A 20,868-nucleotide genomic window follows, 5' to 3' on the forward strand; every position below is an offset into this window, starting at 1 on the left:
GAAATAAAGACAGAGATTAAGTTGTCGTAATTTCGCCCGATACGATGGCATGTAATTCTGTCCTTGCCCGGGGGTAGAATCCCTTGCCTAAAGGGCAAAAACGAGGAATTGTTTGCGGCAATGGATTCCTGACGTTTCGGCGTTAATGTCATGAAATAAACGAAATATAGAAAAATTCTATTTCCCTTTCTATTTCATATAAACAAATCGTGATGTTTCGCTTCTCGTGTGAATTACTACTCTAAATTGGAATCTATGAATTAACGCGCCTGCGGGATCTCTCTCTCTCTCAAATTTTCATAGTTTTTCATAATACTTACAATTAGTATATTATAATAAAATAAATAAAATTTTAACGCAAATTTAATATAAATTATTTAAATTTTACAACAATTATTATTTATTGTTTTAATTACCTTAGTTATTTATTCTACGGATATTCATTTACTTTGATTGTTATGAAAATTTTTTATAACAAATTTATTATATAAATTTTTGTTCGTGTACTTAATATACCTATTGTCGTGCATTTAATCCGGATATTTTTCGAACTTTATTTTCATTAAATTTTCCTGCTGTGCGTGCGCTTCTGTTTTGCTTGTTAAGCTACTCTGTTCACATCGGCATAATAATGGAATAAATTTAGGTAACGAAGAGCAGAGACCACGCCTGGGAGACCGGCCTGGCTTTGCCGGATAAGTGGCGATTATCGCATGTGTGTCTGCCTTTCCCTCGCTTGGCTACGAGAGAGGGATCGCCGGTAGACGAGGGCGAATTAAGAGGCCGAATACGTTCCGCAGCTTCGGATAAACTTGGAAACAACTGCTGTCATTCGCAGATGCGCGCGGCGACGACGTCGGCGGAATATGCGCCGCTTACTTTAGGGACGAAGGTACAACGAAAGGATGAACGAGGAAAGCAAGAAGGCGAGTGGATGATACCTGAGGAAATCTCGAGGGGTAAGCTCGCAACCGGTGTGCAGACGCACCGAAAATCTTTTGTGTGAAACACGTGGAACGCGCCGACTGCGATTCCGCGAGGATTAAATGCGCGCCGTCTGGTACTAACTGGTGTTTAGGCTTGTTAGCGCAATTATATCCGAGAATATAATGCGCGGCTTCTCATATATCTACTTACATATTATCGCGAAAAGCATACATCCGGAATTTAGAATTTTATATATATATATATATATATATATATACAGGTTGTCTGACATAAAGTGTCACACCGAGCATATACAAGTAGATTTCGTTATTTGGAGACGATTTTTCCTCAGCAAAATGTCCTCAATTTTTACCATATCATGTATCTTTATAACTAAACCTTAAATTAAAATTTTATTAAAGTAAACTCTACTTGAAATTAATTGGAGAATGTAATTTTGTTAATATTTTGTTTCCACAAGGCTTAGTTTGCGAAAAACCCTTTATTTTCAATCGCTTATAACTCGAATAACTTGATTATTGATGCCTCAATCTTTTGCAGAGAAAAAATTGTCTCCAAATAACAAGATTTACTTGCATATTTTCAGCGTGACACCTTATGTATATACATATATATGTATATAAAAAGCGCAATTGACATTTTTTTCATTACCTTTCCATATTTCGAAATCGCGATAAAATGGCTCGCACGTATGTATATAATCGAATTGAACAATTTGGCAATCTCATCGGGACGGAAGCAATCGCTATCGTATAATTGGCCGCGAGCGATCGGTGATCGGACATCTGTTTGCACGAACTCTACCATTTATTTCGGATTATTCGTGTTAATTACGCGCCATTTGTCTTGCAATAACGGGACAGCGAGCCGCGCTTCCGTCGGGAAATATCTGAAATTCAGAGGGAGATAAATGATGACGGGCGCGTAGCGACGCGCGTCACGTGGCTACGATCTCACCTCGGTATCCTTAGCTCGACAGTCATCGGGCAACGCAATGCGCACAATGTGCATTCACGAGAACGTGGCCGAGATAGCTCGCCGAGTAACTCGCAGCCATAGTCAAGCGCCGGCGGTCGCTCCTCGTGAGAGAATGGAGATCCTTTATCAGCATCACGTCCCTCAAGTGTCTCCGCAAAGATTCCTCTCGGCGGCAGCGGGCGACCGAGAGTGAGTTAGATCGGTGGAAATAAATCGAGAGGGTTAATCTTCGAGGATACGGTGCGGTCGTGCCGTATCTGTCTGCCTGCGATCGCGCGGTGCGACCAAGATCCTTCCAACATGGAGATTCAGGATCAATCGTCGGCGAAATTAAGCCCTCCGTACTTGAGCCGGATAATACCAGGTGAATGGGATAGTTTTTGTATCTGAAGTTTGTATATACGGTAGAGAGAGAGAGAGAGAGAGAGAGAGAGAGAGTAGTAGATGGGAGTACGAAAATGCCCTACTTTGTAGGAAGTCATTTTGTTCATCCAGTGTAATTGAAGCATATTAACTTGGTTCCGTTTGGGTTAATTCACTCATTTTTCAAAGAGATATTTGTTCGATGCCATTATCAAAATTTTTTTATTTTATAATATTGTCATTTGTTTTTTTATCTTTCAATATTTATATTATAAATATTTTGTTTTATAATATCAAGAGATTTATTATATTGAATTTCTTGTGTATAGAATATATGTAAAATTTAAAATTGCAACTCGAATATGTGTATATATAATATACTAAATGTGTATAAAAAAATAGCAAAGTTAAAAAAGTAATTTAAAATTAATTTATAATACAAAAACTAATCGATAATGTTTTTTTTATGTTAATTTGTATTTTTTCTTTCATTAATATTGCAGTTGAGAAAATCTTAGATCGATCTCAGAAATTTTTTCTACTAAATTACAGCTAATCTGGGACGCTCTGTTGCAAATGTAGGTTAATAACGATAAATACGCGATAAAGTTTTTTTTTCATAAAACTTATAGCATAGCAATGTTTCTGTATATAATGGGCGGACAGATATAAAAATTTAATATTTCTGGGATTACTATCTAGATGGAAATGACATCATTACTTTTGCAGAAAAACTTGTAATATACAGTTATCTTTTTAACAAACTCCTTTTAGATCCCGGCCAGAGACCGTTTATTTTTGATAGTAAAATATTCACTGTATGAGAGCTGAGGGCGAGTTTTATCGCATGGAAAATTCGGAGATACGCGATTAAATTCGTTCGCGTGTTGGCGAGCTTACAGCCTGGTGGAAGATAACGATAACACGTCGGCCTGGATGCTCTCGCGTCATTAGCAATGGAAATTTCGAGTTTCCTGCTTTTTGGTTCACCGAACCATAATAATATCGAGTGCGTCGGTAACGAGCGTGAAAAAAAAAACGAGAGATACATGTATCGAAGATAGCAACGATGGGGGGCCGCAATACGCGGAAATAAACAATGATTATACGCCGGACTGCAAATTTCTATTTGCGGATCGTGCAGGCTATATTTTCGCGCGTGAATATTGATTTAGAGCTTTAATATAAAACACGAATATGGAATATACCAGCCAAATGTGTTAAGAAAATAATAGATAACGCAATAAATATTTTAAGCGCACGCAGAACCGTCGCAATTGAATTTTAATATATGGAAAACTTTTTTAATGGATTTTGCGAGCAAACAGCGTTCTTTTTTTCATAACAAAATTTGATTTAATCGTATATACGCAACGTGAATCTGCATCGCATCAATTCAATTAACACGAATGTTCCTTCCACGCCTTATAACAATTGAGCAAATCTAATTAGTATCGATTCTACGGAATCCGAGTCTTGAGATTATGGTATATAATCAAGATGCTTATAAACGACGATTCATCTCTCCAAATTATATAATTATATCATCTTAATTCGGTATGTAATTTTGAATTCTTGCAATAGATTATATCCTGTGTCAAAAATATTCACAAATCAATCCGTCTCTTATGTAAAAATGTATATATTATACTCGTTAAGTTGGCGGATGACAGCCGTATTAATTTAAGGATAAAAAAATGTATGAGAGAAAAATAAAATCGTCATGGTGAGTAATGTTATATAAACAAGTTAGATGTTTAATTTTAGACTCCCGTGCAGTTCAATTTGGCATAATGCGAATATCCGCCGTTGGAGCGCAACACAATTGGAACATGCTGTTGACGCAAATCTGCATACCGCAATTCAATCAGTTCGAATACGCCCAAACATGCGTGCGTGCGTGAATGCATGCGTTTAATTAGATCAATTCAGGTATGCCGAATTCGTCTTGGCGAACTGAGCTTGTGCCAAGACGTAACGATCCATCATGGCGCCTCGGTAGGTGTTCGTCATTTAATCTGTTCACGAACGAAGAAGATGGGCCCTGGACGAGGGTGCCGCAGCGTTGATCAAGATTAATCGTATGCAAATTACGCGGGCGTCGACTAGAGAATTCTACGAGAAATTTTGGGGACTTCTACGTCGGAAAGGAAAGCACGACACGGGAGGAAAGATCGAACGCCCTGCCGAGGTCATAGACGGTAATTGAAAAGACATGGGAAATTCTATTAGACGCGAGAAATCGCGTCTAATAGCTGATAAATAATGGAATTCTTGATATTGATTTTTCCCGAGCAACGCGACACTTAATAAATTAAATTCGAAGTGATAGTTTTGGTGTAGTCTGTTTCTATATGTAGTAACTTTTTAAGTAAACAGATTTAGTAATTTTTCATTGTTCTTTAATCTTTGAAATATTTTCTTTACGAGAGAATGTCTATTCTTTCTTTTCTTTCGTTCTAAAAATTTAATCTATAGAAATGATTTATTGTAAGAGACTGTAGTATCCTAGCGTTTCTTTTAAATTAAAGATATATTTTTTACGTAATGAGCTTAACTTAAGAAAATAATGGTGAATGTTGTTGAGGAAAATGTGTCCATTACGTTCATAATATAATCGGTTTATGACTACGGATATAGATATATAATTCTTGTATTTAACAAAAAAATTTCACTGTAGAAAAATCTTTAATCTGCTTAATCCAGATGTAAAACTACAGCGCCGTATTTTTTTCGCGCATCCTTTATTCGCGTATTTCGCAAAGTTTAATATTTGTAACCGGTCTTCATATTCGCGCGAGATTAAATTCTGCTTATTCGCAAAGGTGTTGACGAAAGTAATGAAATAGCGGATAAAAATAAAATTTTTTTAACGTTTCTTCTCTTTCTAAACCTCGGAGTGTCACAGTAAATGACACCATGGTGTTCATTGTTACCTACATTTAAGAGTTCGGTGTACAATGTACCTTTCGGAGTATCTTTCTAAAAAGTTTTAACGTTGCAGAATTCTAACAGCAGGGCAAAATGAAAAATTAAAAAAACGCATGTTTTATTTCCTCGTATTTTTTTCACTAAGCTTAATCTTTCTACATGATTTTTTGTTTTTTATAAAATGGAATTCTCTTATAATTCTGCGTTTAATCCTGACATACATACATAAAATTATTTCTATACATATTTCTTATTTAATCTTGTTTTCTCTTGGGTTTTTTAATTATCAGTTTCCAACAATCTTTCACAAATGCTAATGTTCTTATCGAATATTTTAAATGCTGCTAATAATGTGCGTGTCAAAATAATTCTGTCGAAAGAATAAATGTTTAATCTCGGAATAGTAGTACAGTCACTCAAACAATATGGCAAGTTTAGACATCCGACAAAGTATTTCAGATCTCTAACGAAATTTCTTCCAAGTTCTAGAATATCCGGAGATACTATGTTTTTTTTATTTCTTTTAGACACTCGGTCAAAAATATCATACAACTTTTATCTTTTAATTAGATAAAACTTTTCAAAATGTGCATTAAAAATATAACAAATTACAAAAAAATAAGAATTCATTATTTTTATTATTAACATATACAACATTTTTTACTTTGTTATAACTATTACTACAATTCTATAAAAATTTATAATATTAACCAGAATTAACACACTAACTCGCGAACACAATACAAATATATCTTATTTATTAAGACTCTAAAAATATTTGTTCAAATTATAGAAAAAATTCGCATTGCGTGTAAAATTCAAAACTTTTTTATCGGACAAAGACATGTCGGTCTGTCAAATCATTACTGACGTGGGTGCTAAACCCGACACTTACGTCTGCCAAGCTTACTCATGCAGACACATATACAAGCGGCCCTTCATATGTATATGTATTCATATGTATACACATTCAGTCACGCAATGCGATAGGTCGTAGACGATATACATAAACATTCTACTAGCAGAGGGGGTCAGTGTAAAACTGTCTTCTAGCCATAACGTCTCGAGCCGCAGTCGAGTGAACTGTCGAACTGTTCGACAGGAGTCCTTCTGCAATCCTAAAGTGCTTTTAAAAAAAAAATTGTGATCTAAAAAAAGAAGACTCCTACCTGAGGATTTCTTTATCGCGAGAAGTTGTGTCAAACATTAGCTATCGAATTCTTTTACCTTCCTGCATAAGAAAGTAAGTATACGATATAGACGTGAGAATCTTTATAGCGACCGATCGATTTTAGCGATCCGGTGTAATTTTAGTTTAGAAATAAAATACGATTATACTATTTATGATTGCCATTTTATCTAATGCTTTTTTAAATGTAGATAATTTTAAATTAATTTAATTTTATATATCATTAGGATTTTTAATTTGATTTCATCATTAGTAATCTCTCCTCGCTAGATGTCGAAATCTTTTTTAAAGATAAATTTGACGAAATCAACTAAAATTAATAATTATTAGGTCGTCAAAATAAAATATACATTTATCTTACATACATCGAGACTTATGCAGAAAGTACATCGTGTAAGAAGTTCTTGTAGATCGAAAACAACTTGGTAAAACATTGAAAATAAAATGTAATAATACTGTTATTTAATATACGAGATTTAAGTTCATGTTACGTTGACGTATAATTAGTCAACTTAGTTAAAGATTGTTGATAAAATCTAATCAATACGAATCGTATGAAACGTCTTTGGTCTTTGCGTTTGTTCCTACGTGTGCGTGACCTTTGCGTGACTAATGTGGGTCACGTGGTGGAACACCCGCATGGAACACACGAGGAATCATGCGAATTCATACGCAGGGGACGATGCGTCGTCGACAGATCGCGAGGAGACTTATCGGCTGGTATTATCAAGCGCGATATGGGGATGGAAAATGGATTCGTATGCTATAAATTCGCCGCTCGCGGGCCTCGCGCGCGTTGCACGCGAATAAATCAATGGCCGAGCGGGCAGCTTGCGGTAAAAAAATTCAATCAAACAAACAAACGTGTGCCATCGAACGAACGTGCGAAACGAATAACTCGGCGGCGAGCTTACCGAGTTCAATACCGGAGATACTTGGTGAGAGCGCATTTAACGCTATTAAATTTATAGATCAAAAAGAGAGAGAAAGAGAGAGCGAAAGTAACGTAAAAAAATTGCAATCAGCGAAAAAATTCATCGGTGCTGAATGCATTTAAATAATTAGAGAAGTTAGTTAGATATAGTATTCCGTCGATTAATTTTGCTGCGTCCTAATATGCCATTGAAGAGATTATTTTATTTCTATATTTTATAGTTTTTATATTAGATCTTATAAAATAATTAAATCTTAAAATTTTTTCTCAAAATATTCGAATATATGTATATTAGCACAAACATCGTCTGTGAAGTTCATTAAAAAGTATTAAATTTTATTTCGCTATCTAGCATTCATCATTATTTTAATTTTTTCCCTCACTTTTAATATAACAAAAATTATATTTGAAAATCTCTATAAATTTCTAAAATCTTTAGATTTCTGAAATCTGAAAACATTAAATGTTAAATAATTATACCCTTATTTCTACAAATTTATTTTTAATCAAACCTTTCCTTTGTGATAAAAATATAATTTTCAGTATCTCTTCTGTCGACATTTAGCACAACTAGAACTGATACAAAGTTCATTTCTTTATTGAAAATAACTAGACATTGTGTGTACAGTATTATAATCCCGTTGATGAAAAAGCACGTCACAAAGAATGACTCCATAATTATTTTTTTGTTCTATTAACCGATGTCATTCTCACGTTCTTTATGACTAATAAACAGTCGTAAGTATTCTTCGGATGTGAAGATTTCACAAATATATAGAAATAGCCTTTCCTATTTTAGCATCATGACCATACATTATGCGCGTGTGTGTGTGTATACGAGTGAATTTATGATAGCTGTATATGTAGATTTAAAATAGCGACCAGCCTTATCCCATGTGAACCGGATAACCAAGGTTTTAAATCCATTTCAATTTTTTTTTGCTATTTTTCTCGTGTAACACGCGAGCGATACGCTAACAAATTGAATTTGTTTCATTAGTAGAGATAGTTCATCTCTCATTTACATTATGCAACGTTTAATTGTGAAAATGTTTCCTAATGAAACCACATTTCATCCATAATATAACTGGATTAGACATCACATATTAATTAATTGTCGAATATAATTTCGCCAAAATTTCGTCATATCGAACGCGAAATCGTACAGCGAATCACGCATGATGTCTCCTCCGTGAAAGCTGATTTGCATTTCATCTTTGCATAATATAATATCTGACAAATTTGTCCGCGATCGTCATTTTATCAGCAAATATTGATAATCAAAATAAACTATCGGGCCGCGACGGCATTAATTTCGCCCGCAATTCACCTAAAATTGACTTCAAACGATACGATTGCGTCCGAAAATATATATATATATATATATATATATATATATATATGTATATATATATATATATATATATATATATATATATATATATACATATATATATGCATATCGATGCCAATGATTTCCACCGCAATTTATTTACAAAGGACGCAAATGCGTTTTTCACGCCGAGAAATCTCATCGAAAATGCGGCTACGCGGGTGAGAGAATGTCGCAAAAAAAAAAACCGCTAATGAATTTGTTTTATCTATCCACGTGTATAATCGTTGCGTGTAATTTACCGCGCGTCATTCGATAATCGCGCGCGCACAAACATTAATCAGACACGAATGCGTCCGTTGCTGTTTATTATGCAATTCTCGCGATCATGCGTTTACGAAAATGTATCGCGATTATAAAACATGTAACATAACACGCGAATTCTTGTTTCCCTGTACATCGAGCGATATTTATTCGCCTCCATTAACGTCATTTCGCGAAACGTGTCTAACAATCGAGCGATGTCGTTATCCTTAAAGAAGGAAACGTCTACGGAGGGATTTCGGGATCCGGTCGCGTGACGTTTTGCGACGTCTACATCGCGTCTCTCTCCTTCCGGATCTGATGCTCCGTAGTTGGCCCTTTCGAGATCTCGGAGAGGGAAAACGCGCGATGCATGTGTCGTGTGCGCTTTAGGGAAACCGGGAATCTTATTGAATCTGCTGTAATCTCCCCGGCGCGTTCGATGTATATTCAAGATGCTTTTGACAGCGCTCTGCTCTCGCGGCCGGGATCGATTATATGGCGTAATGTCGGTTTTCTCAGAACGATATCGATTTTACAATGCCCTGCCGAAAGCCTCGTGGCCACCCTCGATAAGCGAACTTTAATAGTGCGGTGGCATAATTTTGTTGTACTTGTTACCCATACGTAAGAATTGTTGAGTAATTCGCGATTAAATCATTCTCCAATGTTCGTGGAAAACAGGAAAGAGAGAAACGTAACAAAAATGCGTAATATAATTATTATAAATAATTATTTTAAAAACACAATCTACACTTCATTCATCTCGACCAATAGAGCCAAACGCGATGTTATTGCGACAATTAAGAAAGAAAGAAAATTTGGAAATTTTTGAACCAATATTTTTCTCGCCTATTTCTTTACAGGGTATCTTAAGAGAAGGAACAAGGGGAATTTCTGAGATCCCAACCATAGGATTCAAATTCCTTAGTTTCCAAATTTTCTTTCTTTCTTAATTGTCGCAATATAACATCGCGTTTGGCTCTATTGGTCGAGATGAATAAAGTGTAGATTGTGTTTTTAAAAATTAAGGAGCTGACTTAAAAATATTCTTATAATTATTTTAAAAATTATATATATTATATTCATTAATATTTGACCGCTTAAATGTACGCGCGACTTTTGGCCGGACCTTAGATTCGCAATTAGCGTGAGTGATCTCAGAATTATCGATCCGCTGGATGGGGACCCGCTCGAGCGTGTTGTAATTGCATGTGTCGTAGGCTTTCTGCAGTATACGGGAAGGGCAAGCCCGTATAATCGCGATATATATATATATATATATATATATATATATATATCTAAGTGGCAACCAAGAAAACAAGTAGGCAGAGTCGCCCGCCGAACGAACGACTAGTCAGACCTGTGCATTCGTGCGATTCGTGCTTCGCCGACTTCGCAAAGTCTCTTCTCGTTTGTTCGAAACTATGGAGAATCTCTTTCGCGACGGGAAACGAGCTATCGATCGTAGCGTCTGGAAGATTTCCGGTAGGTGCGACTGCATCTTTCGAATCGCCAGATATTCCGCGGATTGATCATTTTCATGTCTCGCATTAATTTTTTATATATCTTTATATTTATTTGTTTTTTTTTCTATTTCTTATATACTAAATAATAAATATATGCAATCGTGTTATATAATTATACGCATGTTACAATTACAAATTCATTCTTGTTTTTATTAACTCGTTTCCTATATAGTCATTTCGAAATCGAATTTGCGTTCTCAAATAAAATAAATATTAAAAATACTGTGAAAAAGAAGGATTTCTCTATTTGATACGAAAGGAAATTCGAGAGATTAGATTCGCGATATTTTGCATACTTTGGTAGTTGTCTCACGCACTAGTGTTTCTTGTGATATTCTTAGATTTCTGTAGTATTGATCGATTGCAGATAATAATGCCCGAGTGCTATGTAATAATAATACTCCGATATGCTATATGCTATATAAAGTACATCGCACCCATCTTCGAGTTCTTTGACATTCAAGGCGATATCTTTTTAGGAATTTAAATTAATATTGAAATATCGTACACGAAAAACTATTTTTTTTCTTCAAATAAAGATAATTAATATATTAATAGAATTAATAAATAGATTTTTGATAAGACAAATTTTAGATTGGCTCATTCAGTGCTGGATAAAATTTTATAGAAATTTTATAGAAATACTGCAAATTATGTTTATTAAATACTTTGATAATGTTTAACATTTCACAATAATTAATAGATTGTTTCTCTAAGAGGTTCTAAGGAAACAGGCTAGGGTGAGAAAACTGTAATTATAAGTTAATTATAAGAAAGGTACATTAAGGTGTTGATTCAAGAATGTTCAAACCTAACACCTTCTTTACCTTTATAATATTTTGAAGGAATATTAAACGTGAATATTACATTCATATTTTTATCATGCGCAACGTTACGTAAGGCATTTTTCATTAACATTTTATACATTAATAAAAACAATCAAATATTTTCATAATTATTATAAATAAAGACAATAGATATACAATTTAATTGCATGGATTAATAATTATATAATTTAACAAAATATTTTTATGCTTCACTATTTTTCTAATTTCTTCTCTGTGGCTTATTGAACCTAAGATTTGTTGATAATTATCTATCAAAAAGAATAACGAGTTATCATATATTCGTGGGGGTAATTATAACAAACAAAATATTTTATCAGATATCGAACTCTATATACAGAAATATCAGAATATCTGAATTTGAAAAAAAAGATCTTTGAAGAAGAGAATGTTCTTATATATTTTACATAAAATCGAGGGCATAAAACGTCACCGATAAAGCGTGATTCTCTCGCTTGTGAAATTCTACTCGATGTCTAAAAATGCACTTTCTCCGATGCGAGTTTCGCGATTCTAAAACGGCATACGAATGCCTCCCTTTTGCAAAAGGGTTTCAAACAGGAAAACGAAGAGGGAAAACGAGCTCATCGTCTTGCCTCCCACGTTTCCACGAGATATCGTCACGACGAGAAAGAAAGGGAAAATGCGACGGCGCGGCGTTACGTAGACGTTGATAGGATACTTTCATTGAAGGGGGAATATGACGGTCCGGCAATATCCCCGTGTTCCCTCCATTTCTTTAACCCGTTCACGAGCATTATGAGTTTTACCACTATGGGGGCTTCTTTCATTTTATCCGATAATATCGAAGCCGAGCCGTTGCCGCTCAAGCTCGAGCTTTTGTGACGGAAGAACGATGATTAAAGGGCAATGTACGAGCCACCTGCTGATCATGTTCCATAATTTATGGAGTAAAATAACGATCAAAATGATCAATTTTTATATTTAAACAGAAAAAAAAGGAACAATATATTGAATCGAAATGTACACACGACTAAATAACAGATCTCTCTTGAGAGATTTCCCACGGTAACTTTCCCGTCCAAGAAAAGAGAGAGAAGAAGAAAAGAGAAGAGAAGAAAAAAGAGAAGAGAAGAGAGAGAGAGAAGAGAGAGAGAAGAGAAGAGAAGAAGAAGAGAAGAAGAAGAGAAGAGAAGAGAGAAGAGAGAGAAGAGAAGAGAAGATATTGAAGAAGAGAAGAAGAGAAGAGAAGAAGAGAAGAGAAGAGAAGAAGAAAAGAGAAAGAGAAAGAAGAAGAGAAGAGAAGAGAGAGAGAGAGAAGAGAAGAGAAGAGAAGAGAAGCAGAAGAGAGAAGAGAGAAGAAGAGAAGAGAAGAAGAAGAGAAGAGAAGAAGAAAGAGAGAAGAGAAGATATTGAAGAAGAGAAGAAGAGAAGAGAAAGAAGAGAAGAGAAGAGAAGAAGAGAAGAGAGAGAGAAGAGTCCTGAGAAAAATTCTGCTCGCGAGACTTTACTTAATACCATCCGACATCCCATAAGAGGAACGATCAACAACGACCGCGATACTCATGCGAATGGAGCGAGACGACGACAAAGATTGAAAATGCGAAGAATGTCGCAGTGTGTTCTGTCCGTCCGACGAGATATCTGGTCGCGCGATGCTTAACCGAGATATTCCGAGATAAAGAGGAAGGATCGCTGCTGCGCTCTACATTTTCTCGCGAAAGGATCCCCCGGATCGTCTAGACGCGCATCCCTCACGTATTTCACGGCCCCGGGGGCGTTTGCGAAATTCTTGTTTGCGACGAGGGGACCGCAAGAGTGGAAGGGGTGATGTGGTGGCTGGAAATTTGTGCAAGGGAAGAAGAAGGCCGTCGAAGACCCGGCGCAAAAGTTCGGAATACAGCCCTGAGGTGGCGAGTAACGGAGATGATTGATAGAAAAAAAAAAAAAAAAAAAAAAAAACGGGAAGCGTCACGCAACCTCCACAATGGGGACCAGAAATATGAGACCGGAATAAAATTCATAGCCGTTGCCAGGGGAGACGTTAGGCCGCGATTGAGATGCAAATAAGAGCGAGACACCCAGTAGTAACTGACAGAGATGCGACTCCGCGGCATCTTTGTAACTCGTTCGTTCGGATGGCGATTTTTTGTGAAAGAGAATTTTTTATTTTACGAGTTTAGGCGAGTCGCAATCTTACGCGTGTCGTTTCGAGAAGTTTCGGGAGCTTTAACAATTTTTTGCGACGGGACACTTGACGAAGGATCTCCCCATCCATATCGCGAATCAACTGGGTATCTTGAAAGTGACATAAATAATATTTTAAAAAAGCTCGTTCGTATGCGAGATGCATATAAATCGATATAATAGGTTGATAATATAAGAATATGAAACCTCTCTGTCCCATCTCACTAACATAATTATTCTCATCCTAATATAATTATTCCTCAATTTTAATGCAGAAACATAAATTTGCTTTTCTTTTGTAAATAATCAACGATGGTTCAACATGTTATTTAATGAGGCATGTTAATTATTCGTTGTTAATTAACAGAATTTTCGAAATTTGAATTATCATAAGCATAAAATTACACGAAAATGTTACATTATTTCCGCGTACTATAATGAATATTTATCGCTATAACGAATATTTATGTTAATTGTATTTTTCTTTCTTTCAGCCCATAGTATCTGTAGCCGTCAATAGGCATCGATATCGTTAGCTGAAGGGGTTGTTGGAGACATATTACATACACATCCATCTATTCCAACTGTTAGTGTGGAAAAGCAGCTTGTACCCGATGAGTGTGAGTATCGTTTCGCTTCGAATATATCCGTAATTAATTCCATTAACCGATGTCCGCTCATCATCTAATTAGCCTCGATCGTTGTCCGCGAGATTGCCATTATTCCGATCGCGCCGATATTATATCATCATTCCGGCTAATCGTTTCAAAGCGTAGTTTACGGCGTAAAATCGCAAGCTCCGAGCTTAATTTTCCCGCAAAGTTTTTCCTCGTCTTTATACGTATCGCGGCAACGTCTAAGCGAAAGAATATGACTCGTCGGGGTTTTTTTTAGACGGTTACGCTCGCCTTTTGTACGAAACGCTTTGTGCAAATGACTCACGGAAGTGGTCGCGAAAGGAGTCGGCGCGCAAAGTGGACTCGACACGTATTTTCCTCTTTTATTATCGCGCGAGACGCGATCGTGTCGAGTCGCGATTCCGCCGGACGAATTAAGTCCATTAATATAACGGCCTGTGTGTACTCGCGTTTCCACCATTATAAGACAGACTGCTATATAACGGTATGTATGGCGTGTACCTGCTATATACGGTTGCACCGCTCGCTCCTACCTTATTGATCGCGCTGCAGGGTTCTAAGCGTCATAAGAAACTACGTAAATTAATCACGAGACGAGGAGACTCCGCCGCAGGCTCTTAAACGGATCACGTCACTCTCCTGGCGATATTAGAAATTAAGGATAATTAGGAGAATCGGGATGAGAAAATGCGTTTGCGCGCGTCGATTTCTCCTTCCGTCGACGATTTATTTATCCCTCTATTTGACGGGGTGAACCTCTCCTTATTATGTTAGTTGGTCGGAAATTAATTTGGCACATGTGAAACAAATATGGACATTAATTAAAGTGGACGAAGCAGCCGACAAGCCTGACGGACCGTCACATCCGAGTCGGACGACGTCGCAAATTAAACGTGTGGGAAAAGTATTGGAGCGAATAGCTTTTCGACAAATTAACCTCTCGCGACACACGTGGGAGAGTAAAAGATTCGGAGCTATAAGATTTTGTCGCGAGAAAGATACATGACGAGAAAAAAATATATAGCATTATAAAAATAAAATATTTGCATTGCGAAGAGAAATGAAGTAATCTCATTTGATGTATACACATTATGGCACTGCTGTAGAATAAATTATAGCACTTGAAAATGCGATTTATTTGAAATTTTATTTAAAATTTATTTTATTTGAAAATATAAATGATTATCCTTATTTGTACAATCTCCCTTAATATGATTCAATTTGAAAGAAGTAAAGAAAATGAACTCTATTATTAAGTTAAGTTAGAGATATCTTAATGAGGCATGAGATAATAAATAGACATATTAATGCAATAATTTTCTCAAACGTATCGCGATATCTGATAAATCGTTTTTCCGTGTTTCAGATTCGATTGGCAAGTGGCCATATGGTGAAGCAAAGGAGATTTATCGGGAACACCAATAATAAAATGATCAATATACGAGAACGTTTATAAATATTTTAGAGAGATCATTTTTAATAGGATTCTAAATGCAGAAAACGTTGCTCTCTCTACACGAGCTAGGTGCGAAAGTGGATTTATATTCTCCTGAACGGGATTTATCGAGAATTTTACGGAGCAAGGGTTCATGTTGCGGTCGCAAGACGTCTTGTCACGTGTTGTAAAGAGAGTTACAGGTTCGACAACGGATCATCGAAATATTTTGACAGGTTTCTATATGAGCAAGGAGACCAAAAGTGTTTGGGATTTGTGATTCGATATTTCTTTTTCATATTTAATCCAGATTTATAGAGGGATTTTTTAATTTTTTATTACGGTAAGTAAAACACGATACACGGTTATTATTCGTTCAAATCGGTTTAGTTTTATTTTTTTTTTTCTATCGGAAACTCGGGCAATGAAATTAAGCGAAATCGATATTTCGGCGGAATGTGCATTCGTGTTTGCGCAACGTTGTCGAATAGTGAGAGTCGTGGGTTTCACGAAAAAGATCGTAGAAAGTTTTCGACATCGAACATGTATACATAGAATGGAGAAAAGAATATGTTTCGATCGCGTATACGTATACATATATGTACACCAACTACCATATTGCTGCGCGGAACGTAATTGCAATCCGCAGTGAAAACTATTTCTGAACAGCAACAATCGAGTTGTATGTTCAAAAGCTTTATGAAAAGGAAGAATAGACTTAACATTCAATGCAGTTGCATTTTAAAATCCTAATATAACATGAAAACCTAATAATAGAGGATTGTCCGTATGTTTATTCGATGATAAAAATTTCGCTATAAGAAAAATGCATTATAATATTTAAAATACTTACATCTTTGTTAAATTTTAATAGAGATGTTTGAAAATGGAAATTTATTATGACAAATATTTTTTCGAATAATTGGAAAGAGGTCAACTCGTAGTTTAACAAATAAGACGGAATCGTAAGGCAATTTTCGATGATAAAAATTTCGCTATAAGAAAAATGCATTATAATATTTAAAATACTTACATCTTTGTTAAATTTTAATAGAGATGTTTGAAAATGAAAATTTATTATGACAAATATTTTTTCGAATAATTGTAAAGAGGTCAACTCATAGTTTAACAAATAAGACGGAATCGTAAGGCAATTTTCGATGATAAAAATTTCGCTATAAGAAAAATGCATTATAATATTTAAAATACTTACATCTTTGTTAAATTTTAATAGAGATGTTTGAAAATGGAAATTTATTATGTCAAATATTTTTTCGAATAATTGTAAAGAGGTCAACTCGTAATTTAACAAATAAGACGGAATCGTAAGGCAATTCATCATAGTTCAATAGATCATCGAAGAAATAGCGAGGCGTTTACGGTGATTTGCCACGATAATCGAACAGCAAACAACTTGGTCGAGTTTAACATGTATAGTCAATATAACAATAATTTGTCAGTATCTCGCGTGCATTTCTGGAGAAGGCTGCTGTCGAACAGTTCATTGAAACTAATCGCTTATTCATTCGTAATTCATTCCTTTTTTCCCATTTGAACAATTCGACGTTAAAAACAATATTAATCTCGTTCTCATTTTTCAAATTTTAGATACCGTCGTAGATTTAAAAAAAAAGGACGTACAAGCCAAAGATAATTGAATATTATTCGCAGTATTCATTGGTAACTCTATCGCAGAATGAATGCAGAGGGAATTAACAAATATTCATACCAGAATACCGGATAAACACATGGTTCAATTGTAGGAGAACGAACGATGGTTTAATTTATAAAATCCTACATCCTAATATTCGATCCCCGTGTATCGGGTTGGGCAGAATTTTTCATCATAATGGTAAGTAATAATCTCTGCATGTATTTTACATAAAGTAATTTGCGCGGATGTATAGAATCCGGATATAAAGCTTCATTAATTAAACGATCAATGTACTGAATCGGTGCTTTTGCGTAACACGAATACCTCGGATAACAAAAGCTGACACATACGTAATTCACACTGAGTAAATCCGAGTATACCGAGTGGCTTCGTCGAGTCGATAACCTTCGTCATGGGCAGCGAGTGAATTTGCTTAGCCACTCCAATTCGAGTTGTCGAACGAATGGAAATTTCCGCTCGATTCGGCGAGATTGCTCCTAAAGATTTATATCCAGAGCAACGAAGAGAGCGTCTTGTATATTTTCGAACGCGCAACTCGATTGTCATTCAGGTAAATTCCCCGGTGTAGACGGAAAAAGGGGAAGGAAATTACGTTTCCCCTATTAATCAACGTTTCCCGTTGCACTTAGGAGATCACTTTTACGCGCCGGACTGCTATCCAACTACACCTACGCAATCCAATTTAGATATTTCTCGTGTTTTGAATACGTTCAAATGTGTCTAAGAACGGAGGTTGCATTAACCCCTTTAATATATGCATGCACCGTTGTATGTATACGATCGTGGTATCGTATAATTGTATGCCGTTTGCATATGTATCACGAAATGATTTCGCAAGACTGACACTGAAAATTAGCATGTTAAATCGGTCATGTTATGCAGATTAACGCGATCGCGGCGCAACAGGCGTACTTCGAAGAGAGCTTGGTTCCTTTTCTTTCCGAACCGGTTCACTTTGGAAGATCGAAGACGCTACGGAAGATTCTGCGGGTTCGTTGACTCTCGTTATGTCATCAAATATGAAACGCGTTCACGTCGATCATATGTGGAAGAGGTCGGAAACTTCCCATTCGTCCGTGACAAGTTTCGGATTGCGTTACGCTTTATCGGGTAATGTTCCGTAATTATGTGTCTGATAAGTATCATCTCATCTCGGTTACATATAGCAATGCGCTCGGTAGAATTAAAGCACGGTGTCGTATTCGAATGATAAAAGCGGCGCGATAATCATTGCGAGGACTTGCAGCGAGTAAATAAACGATCCTCTAACGAAGAAATTAACGCGCATAAAATAACGTATTTTTATCAAGGTTCGTCTTTTTTTATGAGTTGTATATCGAATAATTTAGTGAAATTAAAAATTGCAGCTTCTATTTTTTTTTTCTTTTCGAATGTCGCTCGTTTTTTTTTTCCTTTTTAAAACGAAGCAATCTCGATCGCTCGTCCGATATTTAATCATCGACTTGCAATTGCATTTCGACGAAGAAGGGCGTTTGCGCGAAAATTCGATTCGGAACTAACGCGGCGGAAAACAAAGAGCGCACTCTTGATTTTCGAGTGGGATCTTCATCGAGGTGGATTGCCCTTGAAGTGGCGCTGAGGATTCGCACCCTGGGCTTTCTTTCCCCAGGAGTTGATTCACAGGTTAATCAGAACGGCCGCGAAATTCCATTGTGAATTCCCCTACTACTCCGCTCTTCTCTGGGGTGTCTTATCTCGTTTACTGTCAGAAACTAACGCTGTTCGAATGCCCGCAGCTTCCAAATAATCGACTCTTTTATTATTTTTAATCGATTGCAATTATTGCGAGAAATTGAATCCCGGCGCGCATCATTAAGAGCAAAATCGACGATACGTCGATTCTAGCACGGATTGTAAATTATTTATCTATTACTCCTCTGAGAGAAAATCTTCGAAGGAAAGTTTTACGTTCTTTCAATATCGTAAAATTTGCATAAACATAATCGAGTAATTTTAAAAAATTTCTCTAATTTTTTTAATAATCAATTCAAATAAAATAAAAATATTGATTATTGATAAGGAATGGTTTTTCTTCCATGGTAAAGTACCAGCGTTGATAATCGATGAATCGACAAGTATATATATAAAAAAATGCTTTATTATATTCTTCAAGTTACATGACGCCTGATAAAATTATCGTATACAACGTTCCAAGGAGATAAGAGACCAACAAGCATGTGTTTAACGTAAGACGTGCATGACAGGAGAAAAGAAAAAAAAACACAAAGAAACTATACTTGACCGAGATTGACCGTGACTAAGCTTGGTCGAGTCAAGTCAACCTTGTACTATAACGATAGAAGTAATCGTAAACATATGGTGGTCAATGGCAACAATGTATTTAATTATAACAAAGGAAAAATCGATCAGTTGGGGCGAAATGCAACTCTCTCTTTCTCTCTCTCTCTCTCTCTCTCTCTCTCTCTTACGATTCACATATGGCTTCACTTAAACGAGTTAATATCTGTCTCTTTCTCTTCCCAGTGACGGCTCGTCGTGTCGGTTTAACGCGACCACGTGGAAAGCTCACGTGCGTCAGCGGTTTTCCGTATCTCCGGTCACGGTCCGTGTTTTCCACCGCGCTCGATTAAGCGTCCGCGCGTTCCCGTTCGGGAGAATAATTAGTGATAATGGAGAGACAATGAGGAGAGTGGATGGTATCGCGACATCGGCTGTGCCGCGTCATTATTAGAATATTTCATTAAAAGCGATAAAGTGAGCTTTATTTCACGATTAGCGAAGAAAATATTTGGGATATTAACGCGCTGATTTTCTTTGTCCCGTGTCAGATTATGCATTTATGTTTATATTTTTGTATGATTCATATATTTAAAAATATATGAGATGCAATTTAATTCGACCAAAAACTGGCTATTCATTTATTAAAAATAAGTATTATGTATTTTTGTATTTTAGCACTTGAAAAGGACCACAATGTGGGTCGAAACGTAGTGTGTACTTATTTTTAATAAATGAATAGCCAGTTTTTGGTCGAATTAAATTGCATCTCATTATTTGTGAAAAATTTATCACTGGCGATCAACAATTAATTGTGAAGATTAAAAATATATATTATAACCCTCTAAGTAGAAGAGAGAGGGATTACTGTGATATCCGCTATTTTTTTATTATTAAATTGCATAATAAATCGACATCCATAAACATAAATCAACGACGTTTTTCGATTCGCGGAAAAAATATTTCGTTAGTTAAAGTCATAATTGTACTATGAATGAATGATCGAATATATCGAAGAATTATATACACGTTATTTATTTTTATGATACATATTCGAGATAACAATTTTTTTGTCACGTATTACCGCTTGCATTTGATAGCATAATCATAAAGTGTGGTGAAAACCCAGTTTCGCATTTTTTAATTTAAAAATAGCTAGATCAATTGTCATGAATCACACACACACACACATACATATATATGTATACACAACCTCTTATAAAGTAGCTTATACACAATATATATATAGAGATTAAATTGATATATCTAAAGAAAGCTAAAGAAAGAAACACTTCAATAGAGTTTATCAATCTATTTTATCATGCTAAATAATGACATGCGAGAAATATAATTTTTTTGT

At 35.8% G+C, this 20,868-nt stretch overlaps 1 protein-coding gene across 4 annotated transcripts in view; it reads left to right on the forward strand.

Annotated features, from left to right (window-relative positions):
- Positions 1-6,256: 6,256 nt before the first annotated feature.
- Positions 6,257-20,868, forward strand: part of Mdr49 (Multi drug resistance 49) — a 58,337-nt gene continuing 43,725 nt past the window's right edge. The window contains exons 1-4 of one of the 4 annotated variants that reach the window (XM_085486275.1): positions 6,257-6,463; positions 13,996-14,121; positions 15,506-15,917; positions 17,183-17,426. The gene's annotated coding sequence lies outside the window, so the exon portion shown is untranslated. Of the gene's footprint in view, positions 6,464-10,343; positions 10,468-13,995; positions 14,122-14,518; positions 14,624-15,505; positions 15,918-17,182; positions 17,427-20,868 lie in introns of those variants that run through there. The other 3 variants (XM_085486279.1, XM_085486276.1, XM_085486277.1) reach the window with 3 other exon arrangements.

Source organism: Nylanderia fulva, unplaced genomic scaffold, assembly GCF_048542155.1.
Source record: "Nylanderia fulva isolate GAGA-0341 unplaced genomic scaffold, ASM4854215v1 Scaffold41, whole genome shotgun sequence".
Taxonomy (NCBI): Eukaryota; Metazoa; Arthropoda; class Insecta; order Hymenoptera; family Formicidae; genus Nylanderia; species Nylanderia fulva.